The sequence below is a fragment of the Pogona vitticeps genome, chromosome 4 (genome assembly GCF_051106095.1).
Source record: "Pogona vitticeps strain Pit_001003342236 chromosome 4, PviZW2.1, whole genome shotgun sequence".
Classification (NCBI taxonomy): Eukaryota; Metazoa; Chordata; class Lepidosauria; order Squamata; family Agamidae; genus Pogona; species Pogona vitticeps.
The window spans coordinates 44,521,532-44,544,256 of record NC_135786.1 but is presented as its reverse complement, the minus strand read 5'-3'; the positions used below and the strand labels follow the sequence as shown (position 1 = coordinate 44,544,256).

The 22,725-nt window shown below is 40.8% G+C and overlaps 1 protein-coding gene across 1 annotated transcript in view; it reads left to right on the top strand.

Moving 5' to 3' along the window:
• The first annotated feature begins 17,106 nt into the window (after window positions 1–17,106).
• The window catches only part of CAMK1G (calcium/calmodulin dependent protein kinase IG), a 48,783-nt gene continuing 43,164 nt past the window's right edge, over window positions 17,107–22,725 (top strand). Inside the window, exon 1 of the mRNA XM_020780655.3 lies at window positions 17,107–17,350. The gene's annotated coding sequence lies outside the window, so the exon portion shown is untranslated. The remainder of the gene's footprint in view (window positions 17,351–22,725) is intronic.

The following is a 22,725-nucleotide window of genomic DNA, read 5'->3' as shown; positions in this document are numbered from 1 at the left end:
ACTCTCAAGAGCCTCCTCCAGCACCACAATTCAAAAGCATCAATTTGTTGGTTGTCAGCCTTCTTTATGGTCCAGCTCTCACCTTCATACATCACTACTGGAAAAACCATAGCTTTCACTATGTGGACCTTTGTCGGCAAGGTGATGTTTCTTCTATTTAAGATGCTGTCCAGATTGGTCATTGCTTTCCTCGCAAGAAGCAGTCATCTTTTAATTTCGTGGCTGCTGTCACCATCTGCAGTGATCATGGAGCCCAGGAAGGTAAAATCTGTCACTGCCTCCCTTCTATTTGCCAGGAGGTGATGGGATCAGTGGCCATGATCTTAGTTTTTTAAAATGTTGAGCTTCAGACCATTTTTTGCATTCTCGTCTTTCGCCCTCATTACCAGATTCTTAATTCCTCCTCACTTTCTGCCATCAGAGTGGTATCATCTGCATATCGGAGGTTGTTGATATTTCTTCCGGCAATCTTGATTCCGGCTTGGGATTCCTCCAGTCCAGCCTTTCGCATGATGTATTCTGCATATAATTTGAATAAGCAGGGGGACAATATACAGCCTTGTCGTACTCCTTTCCCAATTTTGAATCAATCAGTTGTTCCATATCCAGTTCTAACTGTTGCTTCCTGTCCCACATATAGGTTTCTCAGGAGATAGATAAGGTGGTCAGGCACTCCCATTTCTTTAAGGACTTGCCATAGTTTGCTGTGGTCCACACAGTCAAAGGCTTTCGCATAATCAATGAAGCAGAAGTAGATATTTTTCTGGAACTCTCTGGCTGTTATCGCTAGAGAGTTGCTGCATTGGGAATAAAGAACATCTGATTGTGCCCCATCATTGTTTTATAGATTCACAAGTTGCAAATTAGCTTGGTTTTTTTTTTTTGGATGTTTGGTCATCAGGAGGTAAACAATGAGCTGGTGTTTGCATATTCACTTGTGCAAACACGGCAGCTGTGAATAATGTGTCTCAGAAAAAAAAACATGCTTTTTATTGCTTTCTAACTAAGGAGCTAGGGAGGTAGTGGTGCTGCGGGTTAAACCGCAGAAGCCTCTGTGCTGCAAAGTCAGAAGACCAGCATTCATAAGATCGATTCCACACGACAGAGTGAGCTCCCGTCGCTTGTCCCAGCTCCTGCCAACCTAGCAGTTCGAAAGCATGTAAAAATGTGAGTAGATAAATAGGTACTACCTTGGCGGGAAGGTAACGGCATTCCGTGTCTAGTCGTGCTGGCCACGTGACCGCAGAAAGTGTCTTCGGAGAAATGCTGGCTCTATGGCTTGGAAACGGGGATGAGCACCGTGCCCTAGAGTTGGACACGACTGGACTAAATGTCAAGGGGAACCTTTACCTTTACCTAACTAAGGAGCTACCATTCCTTCACTTCTGCCCTCTGATGGGGGGAGCAGGGTGTAAATAAACAGAATCATATATTTAGAATAATTTGGATAAAAACAGATTTGTGATTTATGAAATTTAAATTCTAATCATTCTACTAACTAATTCTAGTTAGTAACCTCTATACATACACACAGGGCTAAAATCCTTGCTTTTCTCCTAGATGGCGAGTGGGATCAGGAATTTCCTGGTGCTCTTGATAAAGACTTCATATTTGGCAAGTACAGCACTTTGTGCAAAACCTTCCAATCCTGTGCAGCATTGTCCATATTGCACAACAGTATGCAATTGGGCAAATTGTCCAGAAATAGGATGACAGATGTCTAAGAATTTGGAACACAAGATGGGTTGTTTGCATTTTTATTAACAATCAGCCTGTCTCTGTGCAAGTTAAATAATCCTTGAGCAGAATAGTAGAACTCAGTCTAATTCTGAGCTGCAGGCAAAGCAGCACTAAACATCATTATCAAAATTTCTCATTGTATCATGACCCCTTTCATCTATGAGAACAAGGGATTTAGAAATAATTTCCATTCCTATGTTTGTATTAGCAAATACAGGTTTTATACAAAAGTCAGCTCTTTTTTGTCTTTCTTTTTTGTGTGTGTGGTAAATCTTATCTTTTTTGTTATTGTGATGTGCTATCAAGTCACCTCTGACTTGTGGCGTCCCTATAATTTAACAAACTCTCAAGGACCCAGCCATTGACATCTCTGATCAGATCTTGCAAACCAAAGGCCATGGTTTTCTTTACTGAGTCAGCCTACCTCATGTTTGATCTTTTCCTTTTCCTACTCCTGTCAATTTTTCCTAAGATTATTGTCTTTTCTAGTGATTTGTCTTCTCATTGTGTACCCAAAGCATGATAGCCTCAGTTTAGTCATTCTAGCTTCTAATGAGAGTTCAGACTTAATTCAACTTGAATCTTTTACTTGTCTCTCTGTCACTCCATGATATCTGCAAAGCTTTCCTCCTACAACACATTTCAGAAATGTTAATTATTTTCCTGTCAGCTTTTTTCCTTGTCCAACTTTTGTACAATGTACTCCATATTCAGTACATAATAATTGGGAATACCATAGTCTAGATTATTTTGGCTTTGGTCTCCAATGATTCTTTACACTTATTTATTTCATAGATTTATATACCACTGACTTAGTGTGGGACATTACTCTAAGCAATTTACAAAAGTGAAATAAACAGTAACCCCGACCACCCAACAAACCAATAAAATAGATACCTACTTCCAATAAAATCCCAAATACTGTAATGGCAGACTCGGGGGACCACATATAGCCAAAGACTTATGGGAAGATGCCCTTAAATGCTTCCTGAAACAAAAAAAAATGTCTTTATCATCCTCTTGAAGAAGGAGAAGGAAGAGGCCTGATAGACTTCCACAGGGAGCCCATTCCAACAAGTAGGGACCACGGCCAAGAAGGCACAGTTTCTGGTGACCATTTTCTTAGCCTCCTTCAGTGTAGCAACCCAGAGGAATAAGGCCTGTGATGAAGGGATGGAATGGCCTAATATTCTGAGGAAGAGATGTTTAGACAGATAGCAGGGCTCCAAACCATTAAGGGCTTATTGATTTGTTCCAGTTCTTCCATATCTTTTCTAGTCTCATCTTTCTTAGTGATGTATAATGGTCACTCTACTTCTACTGTGCAAGTGCACATTTCCATGGCTTTCTGAATAGGGTCACCACACAGAATGTTTCCAGTGATCCTTATGCCCATTGATGGTCATTTGATCCCATCCAAAATCATTGTTGAGATTCCAAAGAGCCCACTTTCTTCTTTTGTGGTTGATTCATCTTGTGTGCAAAGCCCCATATCTGCAATCTGAAGAGAAAAGTGAAAATATATATATATTTCACTTTTCTCTTCAGATTGCAGGTAAGGGGCTTTGCACACAAGATGAATATATTTTTATATCTTTATATTCATCTTGTATGAAGTTGGCGGCAAGTCAGTGGTTGGGGTTGCCACTGACTTGCCGCTCAGCTTCATATACACAAACGACAATATGCAGCTAGTGTGGGAGGGAAAGGAGGGTAGGAAGTAGACAGAGTGGTTGTCCGTGGAAACCTAGTGAAGTGATTAATCCGGCTGTGCTCCTGGTTTCAGAATGGTAATGGAAATTATCTGCCTCTCTTTACAACATATAACCACCCAAGTTCTCTTGTTATGGGTTATGAAGGCCATAATTCTCTCATTTCAATCATCATGCAGCTGGGTTGCTTTTCACTCTGCTACCCAGCCCACCTCTCACACTGTGTTAGATTCCTTTGTGAGAGGAATAAAAGTGCCTTGCAGCCTGATACTTGGGATAATATCTCTTTCTCTGAGCGTAGCCTCACGTGTGCTTATTGTCTTTTCCAGAAAGAAGTGGAATCAAGGGAGCTGAGAACGTGCAACTGCATACACGAGTCCTAAACTCGTTTGGAATGCCCCTGTGTTTCCCATGTGCTGAATGCTAACGGTTGTGGGGGAAGTAGGGAGCAGGAAAGGGGGAAAAACAAATGAGTGTTGATGCAGCATGTTTGAAACACTGGAGGAAATGTTTAGAGAGCACGTGCGTGTCCCTAGTTATTACTGAGTACCAACAAAAGCAAGTTAGCATTCTTGCCATGATGAATACTGAGTCCTAAAGCAAAGTGCTCTCCCACCCCAGATGTTGCTGGGCTGCAGCTCCCATTTCTGGCATTTTCATAGCCTCCTTCAGTGTAGCAACCCTGTAAGTAAATAATGCTGGGTGTTGTAGTTCACCAATGCCTGCAGGTTGAACTTTGCCTACCCATACTGTGAATTCTGTCATAGAAAGGAGATTGCAGGTGGGGCAGAGAGAAGAGGCTTGCTTGGCAGGGAAAAAGGGATGGTCGTGTACCACCTGAAACTATAGTGAAAAATAAATACGCTAGAGAGAACAGAAAGGATTGAATGGTGCTTTGAACTCACTGTGCAGTTCAACACCCACTGTTATTGTACCCAACATCAGGGGTCACTGCAGATTCAGTCCATTTTTTCTGGAGAGTGTAATTGCAGGCTAGGGTTAAGGACAGAGTGTGCACAATTTAATGTAGCTGATCCTTAGAATTTATCATTCAGAATTATGTTGTTGCCATCCTGCATTTTTTATTTGTGATAGAAGGAATGGTGTTTTGAATGAGCCTGCTCAGCTGTGTCACTCTCCAACCTCTATATGTGTTTATATCCATTTTTATCTGCATAAGCAGATATGTTAATTTACATTATTGACATGCATATATACATATACCAGGAGGAGAGAGAGAGAGAGAGAATCAGAACATATCCAGTTCAAGAATCTTGTGTGTACAGTAAAAAACCCATATCTGTGGGGCATTGATTACAGGTCCCTTCCAGAGGATGCTGAAAAACACAAACTATAGTGAACACCTCTGTATTTTAATAGTGAACACTATATATAGCATGGTCTCTGGTTCCTTCTTGTGCCCAAGTCTGGTACTGACATTGCGGAAATAATTTTTTCTAGGATTTTTCTTTTAATATTTTTAATATTTTTCAAACTGTGAATAAGTGACTCAGCAGATACTAATCCCCTGGATAAGGGAGTCCTACTGTACTTTCATAGGTGGAAGCTCAGCTGAAGTCAGTAGTTCAACTGAGAAATGCAACCTTTAGGTTTACATTACAAATGAAAATAGATAACAAAGAAGTATTAACCCACCATTGGGAAAGAAGAACCTCATGAAAGTTAGAAAAAAGGAGAGCCCTGCTTCTTTAATATCCTCTTTGACTTCTTCTATGCTAACTTGTTGAAAGGATACTTTCTGCTGCTTCAAAAACAGTCTGGACACCTTTAGTGCACTTGGGGCCCAGTTTTCTGACCTGGAACCCTCTGGGACCCACAGAAACTGTGAAATATATGAAATGAAGAAGTGACCAGAATCCACACTGGGTTTTGAAAAAAAAACATTATTGTAGGGATGTTAAACACTATTAAAACTTGTTTAATTGGTGAGTCACTGCTCCAGAAGGCATCCAGGATTGTCAATTCTTTTGGACAGGAGCTAAGGAAAACTATTTGGGGCGGACAGCAGGAAACTCTGATGAGACCAGGGGTCTCATAAAAATAGCCATGACAGATCTGTGCTTCCCAGAGTTCTCCTCAACCAACTCCCTTAAAGACTTAGAAGTGTTATTTGTCAACCATAGCCAATTCTTCATATGCATGAAGAAGACAAAGACAGCTAACCCTTGAAAATTATTGCCTCATTCTTTTGCCAGAGCAAGGAGCATCTATAGCTATCCTGAGGCTCTAGCAAATACTTCATTGTTCCTACATGCTAGCAGAGGGATAAATGTGGAGGTGAAGGTGTTCATTGTGACAATCTGTTTATCTAGCATAGGCAGTCCAAAAATGCAGTCAGCTGGATTGATCCATATCAGCAAATGAGTTTTGACAATTTTTGTTTCTAAGCAGGTCTTTTCTACGGTATCTCCTAGTGGCTCCCATTCATGACCAAACAATCCTCCAGTATTTTAGTAGAGTAAAATAGCTTGCTACGGTATATTCATCCTGGAAAATTAGCTTCACACATACACAAACTCTGCTATCAGGATTTCAGGGAAGCTCAGCAATGTTCCCAGTGTGGTGCAGTGGACAGAATGATGCACTAGGATTCTGGAGAATAGGGTTTGAATCCTTGCTTGGCCATGGAAACTGCCGGGGGGGATAGGGGACCGGTAAAACCACTCCTTAAACATCTCACTTACCTTGAAAATCCTGTAAAGGTTGCTATAAGTTAGTTCCAACTTGATAGCACACCACAACAACAACAACAACAACAACAACAACAACAACAACAACAACAACAACAACAACAACAACAACAACAACAACAACAGAAAGAATAAAAAAGCCTGAAGGGCATAACAGATGACCACATAGTCCCTGCTAATCAGAAAGCCTTGGTGCTTCAACTCTGTGAACGCTGACTCCACTACACCACTGCTTCTGTATCACGGGAAGTTAACTGGAAGTTGAGTCATGGCAACTGGACTTCACTATTCATCCAAATAGCTTCTTCAGTCTGAGGAGAGTTCACTGGAGATCCCTGATATATCAACCACCTTGGTTAACAGTGGTCTCTCTGGTGGGTGTGGTCCTGATCTTTCTGGTGATCAATGAAAAGCCAGCATGTTAAATAGGATACAGACTGTATCTAAGGCCTCCACCCCGCTGTATGGCTTCCCTGACCCCTCTCTCAAACCACCTATCTTCTTGGTCCAAAATGAGTACATCTTGGTCATCAAATGAGTGTCCTTTGTCCTTCAAATGAAGGAACACTGCTGATTGTGGTTCTGAGCTGTTGCCCTGTGCTCGGCCATTCTCCTGTTTAGTGGCTGTTACATGTCTCCAATGTAGAACTCCGAACACTCCTCCGAATACTATATTGCTCCTGTTGTGTTCTGGTGTCCAGTCTTTTGGATGAATTTCTGCTTTAGAGTGTTTGTGGGTTTGAAGTGTATGTGGTGTTTCCCAAAAATCCTTTTGAGCTTTTCAGACAAGCCATGTAAGGAATGACCACGTTCTTCCATCAGCTCTAGGTCTCAGACTGTTCCATTGTCCTACTGGGTCAGGAGATTGCCTTGTTAGAGGCCCATTTTGGATATCCACAGGCCTCAAAAGCTGTGTCTTCAGATGTCCGTATTCCTTCTTCTTGGCTTCTGTGGAAGTGGGGATGTTTTATGGCTGACTCCTGGCATAAAGCTTTGGGGCTCTTCTGCAGCAATGCTGGCAGCATTCATACATCTATTTCCCAAAGCCAACCTTTGGATATGATGCTGAGCATGGGCACTCAACTTCTTTGGTCGACCATGGTAAGGCCTGTTCTGAGTGGAGCCTGTCCTGTTAAACCACTGTATGGTCTTGGCCACCATGCTGCAGCTCAGTTTCAGGGTTTTGGCAGTCTTCTAGCCTAGGCTATCTTCATGTAGAGCAACAATTTGTTTTTTCAGATCCTCATATAGTTCATTATCTTTATTTATTTATTTATTTATTTATTTATTTAGGAACAGGGATAGAGGGTACAAAAAGAAAGAGGGGATAGGAAAGGAAAAATCCTCATATAGTTCATTATCATGAGGTGCTATGTGGAACTTCCAGTGACCAGTCTGAGAGAGTGAGAATGATAACATCTGCTCCCCCTTCACACCTGAGACTTATGACACTAACTAGTCTCATGACACCAGGGAGGGAAAACAGCTACTTGGGCCCAATTTGGACATTGTCACTCAGGAGTGTACTCATTTTTGTTACCAGCGGTTTAGACATTAAAATATTTATGAAATGTGAGGGGGTGTACTCCCTTCTGTGACAAACTGTAAATCTTCTTCTCTTTTTCCATGTGGAGCTCACATCCATGCCTCATGGCCAGAGTGGGTGGGAAACAATGCCACTTGCCCCAGGTACCGAAATGACTAATTACAGTTCTGACCAATAGTGCCCTGAAAAGACAGATCTTCAGACAAGTCACAATGGCATCACATTGAAGACCCCAGAATTATTCTGTTTATATTAAAATGTCCCAAGAAGTAATTTCTATGCTTTTACCAACCCCTCCTCCTCAGACAACCTCATGGTAGCCAAGATGAGAAAAATGAGACTCTGCCCCTCAACTGCTTCTTCTTCTGGGTGAGTAGATAATGAGTTGCTAAGCAGTCTGTTGATGTTGACAAGAAGCAAAACACGAATTGTAATGGAAAGAAGGAACAGATAAATAGAGCACTATTACACTCTTGCCAATAATGTTTCTTTCACTAACAACGTGCAGTGCTTTTCTTAATATTACATTTAAATTGGTTTTCAGGAGAGAAAGCCAGCATGAACAGTCAGCTTCACATTCCTCTGAGCTCTCTTTAGGAGCAAATTATTGTACTCATCATAAATAGCAAAGTTGTGCGGAGGCTCAGGGCTAATTATCAGCCTAATTAAAAACAATTCTGTATTTTAATGACTAGGGGAATAATAGTCGACTATGAGGCTTCTCAAAAAAGTGTACCATTAGTTTGCTATAGCTTTTTCCCCCTATCTGGATGAAAGATGATATATCTTTTTTAAAAAAGTAATTTAAAAAACCCTAGAAAATCTTGCTTTCCAAACCAAGAAGAAGCCAGCTTTTTTTAAAGGGAGGGGGGAGGATTCTAGATGTATTAATAAGCCTTTCAACTAGGTTAACATTACCATAGCATGAAACACCAGTTACATTAGGGTGTTGTGCCGGGGGGGGGGAATTTAATTCTCTTTCATTATAAATTGGAACAGGATACACAGTGTGGTGTAGTGGACAGAGTGATGGACTTGGAGCCTAGGTTTGAATCCCTGCTCAGCCATGGAAATTCACCAGGGGTGCAGAACTGTTAAAATCACTCCTTAAATGTCTTTGTTATCTTAAAAGTCCTACTAGAGTTGCTATAAGTCAGTTCCAGCTTGATAGCACATGACAATGCATGGCATGGCATGGCATGACATAAAGTGAAACAGAATCCAAAAATCAGAAATAGAAGGTAGGCCTATAGCTTAGAGCTCAGAAACTTTAATTAGGACTACAGTTCCCCAAATCCACCAACTATCATGTTGACTGGGTTTTTTGTACTCTGAAAATGTAACTTGTTTGCCTTCGCAAATACATGTGTGTTTGTTTGTTTGTTTGTTGTTTTAATTTGTATACTGCTCCGATTAATACCAAAGCACTACTCTGGGTGATTTACAATAAATACTTAATCAAAATATAATAAAAACCATGTAACAAACTAAGCACATAGGGACAGAAGGTGCCTGAGTAATGATGAAACTAAGTACAGTATAGGATGAAAATAACAATAACAGTAACTGGACAGAGATGTACAATCACCTCAACTCAGCTAGGGTCAGAATGGAAAGCCTCCCTGTAGAGCAGTGTCTTCAATTGCCTCTTAAATGCCAAAAAGTGAAGTTCCTCCAGGAGCTGGTTCCACAAAAATGGAGCCACTGCAAAGACGGCTCTTCCTCTTGTAGAAGATGTGTAGAAGACTTTTCCAAACTTCAGCTACAGTTCAGTATCAAAGCACATGCTTTGCGTATAGGAAGCTCTAAATTCAATCCTCAGCATATCCAGCCGCCTAGAGTGGTCTTGACCGACCAGATAGGTGGGATATAAATAAAATAAAATAAAATAAAATAAAATAAAATAAAATAAAATAAAATAAAATAAAATTAAATAAATAAATAAATAAATAAATAAATAAATAAATAAATAAATAAATAAATAAATAAATAAATAAATAAATAAATAAATAAATAAATAAATAAATAATAATTTGAAGCAGCCAACTTGATAGGAAAGACTTACCTTAAAGAGTCATTGTTAATCAGAGAAGTAAACAATCCTGGGCTAGCTACACAAACACTCTGTCCTGATACTGGACATCTTCATTTGTTTACAAAGTCATATCTACAATATGCATTACATTTAGAAGACTCCAGAGAAATCTCAATTCCCATCTGATTAGTTTAGGGACAGCAGTTGGAAGATGACAATATTTACCAAAAAAAGGTATCTCCGTTGTTTTAGGATAGGAGTGGGCAACTGAGACTGCTAGCATGCATTTTTGTCTGTCTGTTGGTTTGATTTGGTTAGCAACTCCCATCAGCCCTGGACTGTACAGTCAGTGGTGAATTCTAGGCAGGAAAAAAAGAATCCATCCAGAAGTTTGCTATTGACTACTCCTTTGCTGGGCACATATATACTGTACCAGCAAGTTGAATTCAGGTTTGCCTGTCAGGTGTACCCACTGCCTAACATGTGGTTCACTAGTGAAGGAGTAAAGGATGTATGATGCTACCAGGCTTGTTGGACTGTAATTCCCATGGTTCCTTACCCTTGGCTATGCTGCCAAGAACCGGTGGGAGTTGCAATTCAATAACATGAGGGTGGAAACATGTTCCCCAGGAAGTACTATGGACCAAAACTTCATGCTACATCCTCTATCATCATCATCATAAGCATCATTCAGTCTCGAGAGAATATGGTAACATGCTCTGAATCGAGGAGTGTCTTCTTCAAAGCATGAAGCCTGGGTAAAGTAATATGGAAGATAGGCTGTTACCCAAGCAGCAGATCCCCCCTCTCCACGTTGCTGAAATGGTCCAATGGAAAGGCATGAGCTAATACAGCTAGTTCCAGCAACATCGCAGGAGTTGGCAGAATGATACGAGCTGCCTTCGGGACTCAAGCTCAGGATTTTGCCTCTAGGTTAACTCCTGAAGCCTTTTCCATGAGTGGATATAGCCACAAGGCAGTGGAGGTTTGAAATCGGAGTTTTCCTTCTCCTAGATGGGCTGCCTTCCATGGCTGACGAGCCCCACCTATGCAGCAAGCTCTGCAGAAGTGACTAGGACTTGTTTGTGAGTAGATGTGTAGATTTGCACTCCCAGTTGCTTATTCCCAGGTTCAGCTGACTTCCTGTTTCCTCACAGCATTTATTCCAGTGAGTTTACTATTAGTGCAAAATGACTTCTTGCATCACCTATTGAGGAGTATATACCCTATGTAAAGTACAAAATGTTTGGAGATAAGGAGCCAGCAAATTGCCACATATAAAGCTCTCACCAGTGATTCAATTGCCCAACAAATATTTCCATTTTCTATACCTGTCTTGGTGCTCATCAGCTTACAGCAATCATGTGGCATTAAATGGTCCCCCTCCCCAATTTCAAAGGTGTGGGGTTCACAACATCTTTCTGATTGTTTCATTTTATGGAATAACTTTCATTCCCTCTTTCCCACTGCTTTACGAATACTTTGCTGACAGTCAGTCTCTGAACAAACACACAGAGGAAGTCTACAATTGTTCCATACCAAGTTTAAATAAACAAATGTGTTTATTCTATAAGCTGCTACATTTATCAGCTTTGCTCCTACTTTAGCCTTGATAGTGGTGCATTAATTTCCCATTAGTATATCTTCTACAACAGGAGGACAAGGAGGTTTTTCAAAATCATGAAAGATATTCAAGTCCTTGGAAAGCACTTAACAAATAAAGATGAGACACATTATTTTAAAAAGAATTGATGCTAGGAATTTTTTTTTCTATATCAGATGTCAAATATCTCGAATGTAACGCTGAGAAGCTAAAGCTGCACTACGGCACACACATCCTTCTGAATAGATTCCCATTAAACCTACTGGAGCAATATACTCAGAAGACCTCCATAGGATGGGGCTAAATTTTTAGGTCACTTACTGAGCTATAAAAGGTAAAGGTAAAGGTATACGTGTGAGGTAGAAGTCTTGCCTATGTTTTTGTGGGAAAGAGGGAATGAATTTTTTTCCATAAAATGAAACAATCAGAAAGATGTTGTGAACCTGCCTCCTTTGAAATGGAGGGGGGGGGAAACAGCCCCACACAAATAAATATTTCTGCCATGCATCAAAGGAGTCACAGACCGCATGGGGAAACTGTTGAAAAAACACAACCTACAAACAGTATTCAGGCCCACCACAAAAATACAACAAATCTTACGGTCAACAAAGGACAAAAGGGGATCCCATCACCACTGCAGGAGTACACTGGGTATCTTGCAGTTGTGACTAGGTATATATTGGGACCACAAAATGTAGCATCCAGACCAGAATAAAAGAACATGAAAGATACTGCAAACTAAAACAACTGGCAAAATCAGCAGTAGCTGAACATGCCCCGAAACAAGCTGGACATGAAATCCTATTTCGAAACAGAGAAGTACTGGACAACACCAGCAATCACTATGTTAGACTACACAGGGAAGCCACTGAAATCCACAAACACCAGCTGAGCTTCAACTAAAAAGAAGAAAGTCTAAAAATCAACAAAGCCTGGCTCCCAGCACTGAAAAATACAGCCTGCAAAAAGGTCAATGAATTCTACCCAGCCACAAGGACCAGTGATCACTGCACACCAAAGATAGCCAATGACACCCATCAATCATAGTGATAAATAATCTCCCTCCCTTATCACAACAAAACACCCATAACAAAAAAACACAACACCCTGATCACAGGAAATACCCAATCTCCTGAAAAGAACAAAAACCTGATCCCACAGCTACAAATACTCAACAATTCTGCACACGACACCAGAACAGTTTAAGAGCTCTCACTCCTGTCCGCTGAAGATGCCAGCCACAGAGACTGGCAAAATGTTAGGAAGAAAAACCTCCAGAACATGGCCAAACAGCCCGAAAAAACCCAGAACGACCATTCAGGATAATGTTGACCTGAACAAATTATGAAAGGGAACCTGCTGGCCTCACTTCCTCCACCATAACTTTCTTCATGTAAAAGTTGACAGTCTGAAAAAGAGAGAGTTTCCAGTATCAGTTTAATCACATGGAGGAGGGCCATGTATAGAAAACATTGTCCTCTTTAGACTATTGCTATTAATGGGAAGTGAGTCACTGTAGAGGACAGGGCTAGCATGCTCCCTTTTCTCAGGTGTTCAGGTTAATTATTTCTGATTCAAAGAATGATGTGGCATCAGTTAAAATCTAGGAAGGGTTATGATCATATATAACAGGTTGGAGGTGGATTCAAGTCTTACTACAGTGAGTACATGACAGTATCTTCGGCTATCTACATCCCACAGTTTATGCTTCACCGCAATTGTTTTGTACCATTAATCACATGATTTCTCCTTGAATACAAGTTTTTCTTTTTTCATTACTTGCTGATGTCAGGGGTAGGGGAGGCATCCACATCAAGACCCAACACGGCAATGGGTTTTAACATTTTGCCACTCATTGCTATCTTGGTTCAGATCAACTATTGCACAAGTGGAATTTTGTGTTAGATAAAAGTGCTCATTTGTTTCAATGAGAGCTTTTTGTCCAAGGCAAATTGGAAGAGTTGGTTGGATAGATTGGTGATTCAGGTTTCTGGCTGTGGAGCCAGAGGTTGGGAGTTTGATTCCCCACTGAGAGAAGAGCCAGCCTTTGTAGTCGGGCAAACTGCACAGTCCCAAGATGCCCCCAGAAGAAGGGAATAGTAAAAGTCTTCTGGGTATAGTATTCTATATCTAGAAAACTCTGGAAAGAGTTGACATAATTCAAAACTGGCTTGACAGTATACAATGATTATGTAGCTGGCTGGGCAGCTCAGTGGTTTAGATATCTGCAGAGCCAAAGGCAGGGAGTTAGATTTCCCACTGTGCCTCCTGCAAGAAGGGCCAATTTGTGTGAACTTATTCCCAGGGTGCCTCCAGAAGAAGGGAATGATAAACCACTTCTGAGTACTCTCTACCTAGAAAACCCTGAAAAGTGGAATTGACTTGACAGCACACAATTATATTAAATTTTAAGTATGAGAAAGACCTTAATTAGAGAAGGAAAAAGAAGAAATAGTACAATTATTTATTTATTTATTTATTTATTTATTTATTTATTTATTTATTTATTTATTTATTGGACTTATATACCGCCACATAGCGCTGCAAGCATTCTCTGGGCGGTTTACAATTTTAATTATACAGGCTACACATTGCCCCCCCAGCAAGCTGGGTACTCATTTTACCGACCTCGGAAGGATGGAAGGCTGAGTTAACCTTGAGCCGGCTACCTGGGATTTGAACCAGGATTTGAACTTCAGTCCTTAGTTTTTCCAATAACTATCTGATGTGTAGAACCCTTTGGACACATTCAAGTGTTTTTGCTGAGTTTCCTTTGAAATTCTTTGATACTTTGTGTAAATATGAGAAGGTGGGGAAAAAATCAATCAGAATTTTACTATAGGTGACATGTCAGTAGTAATTCTTATACTGGCATGTCTCTCTCTCTCTCTCTCTCTCTCTCTCTCTCACACACACACACACACACACACACACACACACACACACACACACACACACACACACACACACACACACACACACACACACACACACACCTGCTGGATAGCTCAGTGGTTTAGCCATCTGGTTGGCAGTTTGATTATCCACTAAGCCTCCCTGACAGGGGCTGGATGCTCTTCTAGTTCTGCAGTTCTAAAATTATTAACCTTGCTATTATTGGACAGACATGGGGGGGGGGCTTCGCACTGTGAATTAGGGAGGCAAACTCAACAAAAGCAAAAAATAAATCTTAACAGAACTATCACTTCAGAACTGCATTAACCCTGCAGAAAGAAAAGGAAACTATTGTATGGGTAATATAGGCTTGAAGTTTGCCCAGGATTTTCCTCTAGAGGGCAATATTTGTTCATTCACCCCAAAAAAGAAAAAAAAAAAAAAAACAGGAAAAGCAAGGCAGGGGTGGAATGCATATTATTTATTTTAAATTAAATAATTCATCTTTCTTCTTTAGACACAAGATGATGCACTAAGGAGTGAAGTACAATTTATACTGGTTTTTACACTTGCATTCAAATGGAATCTAGTCATCAGGCTCTTTTTTTGCTTTTTTAAAATTTGCATCTGCTGCAAGATCCTTTGGCATCAACTAGAAGAGAGACCGCAAATGCGGACACGAAGATTTGCAGAGTATACTGGTTTATGCTGAGAAAAGAATTTACTGACCTGCAATAATGCAAGCTTTGCTTTGAGCCGAGGCTCATCAGATTTTTCAATAACATGACTAGGCATCCTCTGAAATATACCAAGCAATAAACAGATAATGCCTCTGAGCATTTTCAGAGTGTAGATCATTCACCACTGAAAACAGCTTTCAGTACTACCTTATAAGTGAAATAAGAATATTGGTCTCGAAAGCCAAGAAGGTATGTCAGATGTTAGAGATAGCCCATAACAGAGTTGAAAGAGCATTAATGTTATATAGGGGCAATTGATTCTTTTTATTTATTTATTTCGGATTTGTGAGATCGAACATCAATGGAGTCTCATGGTTTAGTTCTGAAGACCCAACAACTCAGTAAACCAACTTGCATACTTCCACAGGGTAAGAGAAACTCCAGCTATGACAGACACTTTAATTAATTAAGGATTTTCCTCTTCTAGTCCTCAGCTATCTTCAGTGGACAACCTTCCAAAAAACAGATCCATCCAACAGAGCACTACTCTCTGTAAACAGGAAACATGGCCACTCCATCTCAAGCAAAAATGTGCTATTTGAGATAAAGAATCATAGAATAATAGAGTTGGAAGAGGCCTATAAAGCCATCGAGTCCATACCTCTGCTCAATGCAGAATGCTGTAAATAATTAGAAGAGGTGAGTGAAGGACAGACAGAGCAGCCAGATGTAGTGGCACATATCTGAAATAGCAATTACTGAATTTCTAGGTCAAGAAACAGACATTAGAGAACTATAACAAAGGCAGCCAGTGACCTTGGCTTAATCTATCTACCGTGAACATCTGGGCAATAGACACAGCAGGTGGGCTATGTCACACACATTCCCACTGTGTTGAACTATGTTGTTGTTGTTGTTATCTCCAACGTATGCCAACCCTATGAATAAGTGACCTCCAAAATGTCCTATCATTAATAGCCTGATTCAGCTCTTAGAAATGCAAGGCTGTTGCTTCCCTTGTGGAATCAAGACATCACATTTTTGGTCTTCTTCCTGCTGCCCTCAGCTTTCTCAAGCATTAATATCTTTTCCAATGAGTCCTGTCTTCTCATGTTATGTATGTTTAGTCGTTTAGCCGTGTCCGACTCCTCATAACCCCATGGACCAGAGCACACCAGGCTCTCCTGTCTTCCACTGCCTCCCAGAGTTGGGCCAAATTCATGCTGGTAGCTTTGATGACACTGTCCAACCTTCTCATCCCCTGTCATTCCCTTCTCCTCTTGCCCTCACACTTTCCTAACATCAAGGTCTTTTCCAAACAGCTTCAGGATCTGTCCTTCCACTGAGCACTCAGGGTTGATTTCCTTTAGAATTGATAGGTTTGTTCTCCTTGCAGTCCAGGGGGCTCTCAAGAGCCTCCTCCAGCACCACAATTCAAAAGCATCAATTCTTTGGCATTCAGCTTTCTTTATGGTCCAGCTCTCACTTCCATACATCACTACAGTGAAAACCTCATGCTATACATACATATAAATCAGCAACTACATTTTTTCTCCTTCCTTACTGAAGCATTCCCTCTGTGAGGACCCATGTCTTTGGCAGTCCCTTATTATCTGCCTGGGCCTTAATGCCCTCTGGGGTGTGTTTACATATCCCCTATAATTTAAGTAATATAGATATCTTTCTACTGCTTTATTCTAGGACTTGGTTATGTTTCTGCTGTGGTTTCACTTCAGGCTCTAAAATACGGGCTTTCCCAACCTGGCTCTTGTGGTACACTATCAATAGCCATTCATGCCTTCTGTACTTTGACCATTGCTAACAAAGCGAATCTCATACATCTATTGTATAAAGCTAGTTTTTCTAGCTTTAGAAAAACTAGGCAGCACAATAAGTCTCAACCATTGCTTTAGTAGACCTTGCATGGCTTGTGTACCAAGTTGCATCCACTCAACATTTTGAGGAAAAATGCCCCTCCGCCTGAACTGGCACTGCTTTTGCCACAGCAGCTAAAGCAGACCCACGTGTAAGTGTCAGAGGAGCCCAGCAAGATAATGAGCTTGTCATGAAAGCTGGGCATTGTGCCATTCTTGGGACCAGCTAAATCTGTTTCCAAGCCTGAAGAAATATAAATGAGTGACTGTTGCTATGTGGCTTGGAGTGCCCTAACGACAGGTCTGGAAGTATAAAATCCTACTTGCATTCCTGCTTCAGAGACACCCACAGGAAAAAAAAAAAGCATTCTAGTGTTCATTCACTCCCCTTTAAGAGCTGCCTTGCTACCATCTCATGGAAGGAGCCTCCTGCATCCCTCCCCTTTAATCTCAGTTTATTGTTAGCACTGTGCCTGCCTTTAATCCCTGCAGACTTGTAGGAGCTGAGCAGGAGAGCCAGAAAACAGAAGTTGCTTCATTTTTTGTCTTGCGGGGTAAGCTGATCCTATTTCCTTGACAACAATTTGTGTTCTGTGCCTGTTTTGTCCCAGGTACGAATGGTATCCTGTTCTGATTGTTTCAAGACTCTTTTTGTCTAGATTTGATGCGATGTTTTCACTAGGAACACATAGGTTTGCAGAGAATCTATAGCTGGTGTAGTACTTTAGCTGAGACTTTTCCTTGAAAAAATAAAAACAGGAGGCTTGGCAGTTTTGTAAAGGGAGAATGATACTTGGCAATCATTTGTACTAATTTGGAAATAAACATTAAACCTGATTCTGCATAATGTTTTCATTGACCTCAAGCTTACATATTCCTTTGGCATCAATAGTACCACCTGAGTAGTCATTACATTCTGGGTCATAATTTTCTAATATATAATTAGTGAAGATATATAATGTTTCTCCTGTTCACCTGTTCTCTTACATATGATTACACCTGATAGGTAGTTTTGATTTGTGTTATACTGAAAGGTAAATGAATTATATTCTTTTATAACCCAATGGTTTGGGTAGTGTTTGGCACCTTCTTTCATCTGGCTACACAGTTGGAGGTTATAAGAAAAGGAGAGCAACAGATGCATGCATTTACTTTCCTATTCATTTTAACTTTGCTTCTCAACTCTTATGTTCACTGTTCTCCTGTTTTACTAATTCATGCATTCAATGGAAGACTGAATAACACATCTGCTGACGCTGTAAGATAGGAACGCTGAACAAATTTTCCGGAGGAAATATTTATGCAAGGTCATAACACTTATTAGATTATAATTGATGACACATCATTCTCTGAAACAGGAAAAAAAAATCCAAATCTCACTTATCTGGTATATAATGTTTTTTTGGGGGGGCGATACCCCCAAGGTTGAGCTTTAAATATTGCTACTTCTTTCTCTTTGCAAAACAAACACGTCCAGGCTGAGATACAGGCAGAGATGACAGCAATTCAACAACTGTGCACACTGTTTACATTGGGTGGCAAAGATACATTGCAATGTTCTCTTATGCTTTTACTTGCAAAGTGGGGGGGTTTGTCTTTAGAGAGTGCTTCCCTTTTCATAAAATTAACTTTATACACTCTAAGTATAGGGTAGACTAGACTACTGAAGCACTTGATGTGAGAAGAACTATGAGATACATAACAAATCGTCTGTTCTTCCTCCTACACATAGGACTTTGAAGCAATATATCCCAAGATATTAGGTGGTTACTGTTTTGATTTGTCTCATGGGTCTTTCAGTTTGTGGTTCTTTTTTTGCTAAAAGCCTGTAAAGTAGACCAGGACTCTTAGACCCACATGAATATCTAGGATTTGGGAATGCTCAGATCCAGCTCCATGACCTGCTGAACTTTCTCACTAAAGCCAATGACCTTTGGAGCTTCTGCTGAATGAAATGTCTCAACAGGGTAACATTGCAGATTCATGGTGCTTGTGCAAGTGTTGCTGTTTTCCAAGTTATAAACTTCATTTTAAAAAAAACACATAACCCTCTGTTTGTACAACAGCAAGGCTTGTGAAAGTCACACTTTACTACACTGATGCCCAGTAAGATACTAGCCTAAGAATCTAGTGCCTGAGTTTACTTTTGGGATTTCTGCCCCCCCTTCTCCCTGCCAATCCTTTCTCTTTTGATGCATATCTTTCCAATTGTGAGCCTAGGAACTTACAATTACTTCAGAGATTTGTAAGACACTTTGGGAAACTTTCTGGCTGAATCCTGGTTTATGGATACTTTAAATAAATGAAAGACACTTGAAGTGTTATACAAGAAGTATAGGGGGAGTTAAAACAATTTTATTGTGAGACCTTGAAGCGGATGAAAGGAATATTTCCATCTCCATCTAATCACGATGGCCGATTATAGTTGCCTTGACATCACAAACAAAAAAGCCACAAGCCTATTATTTACCATCTCTATGAAAAAACTAACTTGCTCTTACACAAGTTAGTTTTAGAGAACTGTCTTGACTTCGAAGAACAATCCAATCCTAAGGTTGGGGATAAAGACCCCAAGTAGAAATGGAGTTTAGGACTGAGGGCAGAGCAAGCTTTTACTCTTTGGTACATGTTATAAGGAAACACAAAATTTTTGATGACAACCTTCCATATCATGAATATAAGGGATGGGTATATTACAGAGTTACAGGATTCAACCCAACAATCCATCAGCTGGATCTTTGTGCAAAAGGAACACATTAAGAATGCAAGAATTCTGAGCTCTAGTTGTGTGTATCAGGACTAGGGTAACCTATTTTTCTGTGTGTACCTGGCAGAGCCCCAAACATCATGTCCTCCCCCACAAAGGGAGGGACAAAGGAGAAGAACTTTACACAAGCCCAGGTTTTGTTCTTAGTACAGACAAAGCAGCATAGCCCACGCTTAGCAACAAGGGGTCCAAGGCAGGGTATGGAGAGAAGCTAGACTGCCTGGATGCTATGTATAGCTTTTCTGTTTCTTACACATACTACAAAAATCTCAAACAATAGCTTACAAAGTTCCAAGACAATTGGAAACACAGAGGCTTACAGTTAAAAGATGTGCACCAAAGGAATATATACTTTGACCAAGAAGATAGAAACAGTCTGTCAGAGCACATCTTGGGGAGGGGGATGACAGTTAGAAGATAATTCTTTTTCTTGAAAAGCTTTGGGGCCCCAACAAATTAGTAGAATGACAGCCATCCTCAGTCCTCACAGAGAGCACATTTTTGTGAAGAGCAAAATAGCATCAACAGTATCATGCAAGTTTCATTAAAATTCAGTGTTATTAGTTTGACCACCAGGTGGTCCATTAGTGAAAGATTAAGGGCCAAACTAAAGCCCAAATTTAGAAGATGTGCTTCTTCGCTTGATGAAAAATGTCTGTCATAGCACAGGATTTTCCCCATGCGTGTGTTTTGCACTTAGCATGCATTGTTCTGTGATTGGCCATTAGATAGTAAACACAGGCTTCATTTGCAAGTCTGATTGCCAAGGCATATGTTCTCCTTAATATACAGTTTGATTCGCTGAGAAACTGACTGTGCTAAAATAAGAACACCATGTGCAGTATGCCTCCATGTCCTAGTAGCCAGACAGAAGCACCCTCAGATCACTGACTTCAGGAGGATTACTTCCAGGCCGAACAAATGGAGGAGGCAAAGCTTCCATTCCCACTTCTTCTACAATGTCCTCTCTCTCTCTCTCTCTCTCTCTCTGTCTCTCTCTCTCTCTCTCTGTCTCTCTCTGTTTCTGAAACTTTGTTGCGATTCTGCAAGCAAATTTTATCATTGTTTTCTTTCTTGAGTTGGCAAGTTCTATTGGAGAATTTTGCTTTTTCCTTTTAGTTCGCAGAGTATGAGGTTAAAAAAAAAAAAAGAATAATGCAGAAACATGGAGAAATTGAGCCAATCTCAGCACCCTCCCTCTCCCCTTTGTTTCTTTTGCACACAAACTAGCACTTTATATGATAAAATCGCTCTAGAATCATTTAAAGTATAAAAAGGTATCTTTACTTACAGTTACCATTTGTGATTACAGTTCAAAGAATAAAAGGGAGTGAATAGAGTCTCCACCATATAGAGAGACTCTCCATGCTTGTTCGATGTTAGAGGAAGAGGGCTATCAACAGCAAAAGCAATAGAAGTAAGCAAACACTCAGGGCGGGGGGTTTGCCTCAAATGCCAAAGGCAGAAAAGAACTTTTCCAATCATATTAGTCACAAAATACCATCACATTAGGCTGTAAAAACCCCTCCCACTGATACCCAGTGCCAGCACACGCAAGATTGCTATTTTCCCAACAATCTCCAATGGCTTACCATTTGCCTCTCCTGGTGTGTTGTGAACTTGAAGACTGGAAGGAAAGGGAGGAGATTTCAGGCATGATCACAATCTCTCTCTCTCTTCTCTGATCCTGCCCCCATTAAGTTGTTAAGTGTGTGGGGACCACGCCTGTTGAGGAGAGCATGCTGCCCTCCCAGATGCTTTCAGCACATGAAAGTTTAAGACAGTCTAATAATAAGCAAAATAATAAGTGAAATACTGCTGTATTCTGATAGCCTCTTTACCAGGGCCAGAACCCCAATTGGTGCACAGTGGTGCAGGGACCAATGTTCACAGGGTCAAAGTCCTTGGACCGTGGTATGTACAGTGACTGTGACATCATCTGCCACTCACCATCCCTTCAGCTTCGCTCTTTCCCCCTAACCTGGCTGTAATCCTCCCAGCATCTGGGAGAGAAATGGATTTTCCCAGGAAAGTACACCTGTTATAATACAATGTACTTGGAGGTGGTTTGCTTAGAGAAACTGTTTATCACTTGTTGATACAGATTGATCCTGGTGGTTAGATTTTGCACCTTGTGGAGGTGGGTGTTATGCTGAGCATATGTTTTTCCAGGTTTACTAAGACACCGCTGAATATGGCTCATATACTGTAAAGATACTACCCAGACAAAGCAACTTCTCCCTCTTTAGACTGCCACAAGTAATGGTGGTGGAGGCTGACCTAGCACGTTCATCACAACACATGTGCATTCTGTGTGCTTAGGTAATGACTGGATAGAGCCTCCTCCTACTCTCTCTCTCTCACACACATACATACACACACACACACACACACACACACACACACACACAGAGAGAGAGAGAGAGAGAGAGAGAGAGAGAAAGAGTGAGAGAGTTCTCCTCAGCTACTCAGTAAGAAAACAGCAAAAGCAAGCATCTGACTTGAAATGTTTTAAGGACACCCCACTGCCCTCAAGCACTGGTGTAAGAGAGCTAACACTTGCCTCTTAAAGGTACACCCCTCTCTAGGCCACAAGCCATAACAGCACCCAAATCCAGCCCTGTTCTCCCAAGATTTCTCCGTTCAGCAGTATAGTTTCCAGTGCAATGGGGAGTCATTTTGTTGCCACTCTTAGTCAGAAATCTTTGTTGATCTGCCATATAGTGACAAAAGATGTACAACTATATCTTCTTGCATCTGCTGCCTACGCCTGCTGATTAAATCAGGAGTAAAATGATAACGGGTTTTGCAGAAAGAAGAAATGGAAAGGTCCTGCAGCCCACCTTTATGCCCATGTTCTCCCAGTAGGTTTATTAGGACGTATTCCTCATAAGTATGCAATGGGTTGATATACCTTCATAATTAATAGGCAGCAAGTGGTCTGTCTCTTAAAGGTCAAGGTGCACTTTCTTTAGGCCAGCCAAAAAATTTCAGCAACAGAGCAAAAAACCTCCCAAGATCATCTTCCCTTTCTTGGCTGTCACAGAGCAATCACAATGCACTAAATAAGTAGCGGTTTGCTTACCTTTCACGAGACCCCAAATCTGCTGCCCAAGGAGGCCGCCTCTCTGCCCTATGGCAGTGCTGCCCCTTCCAGGAAGG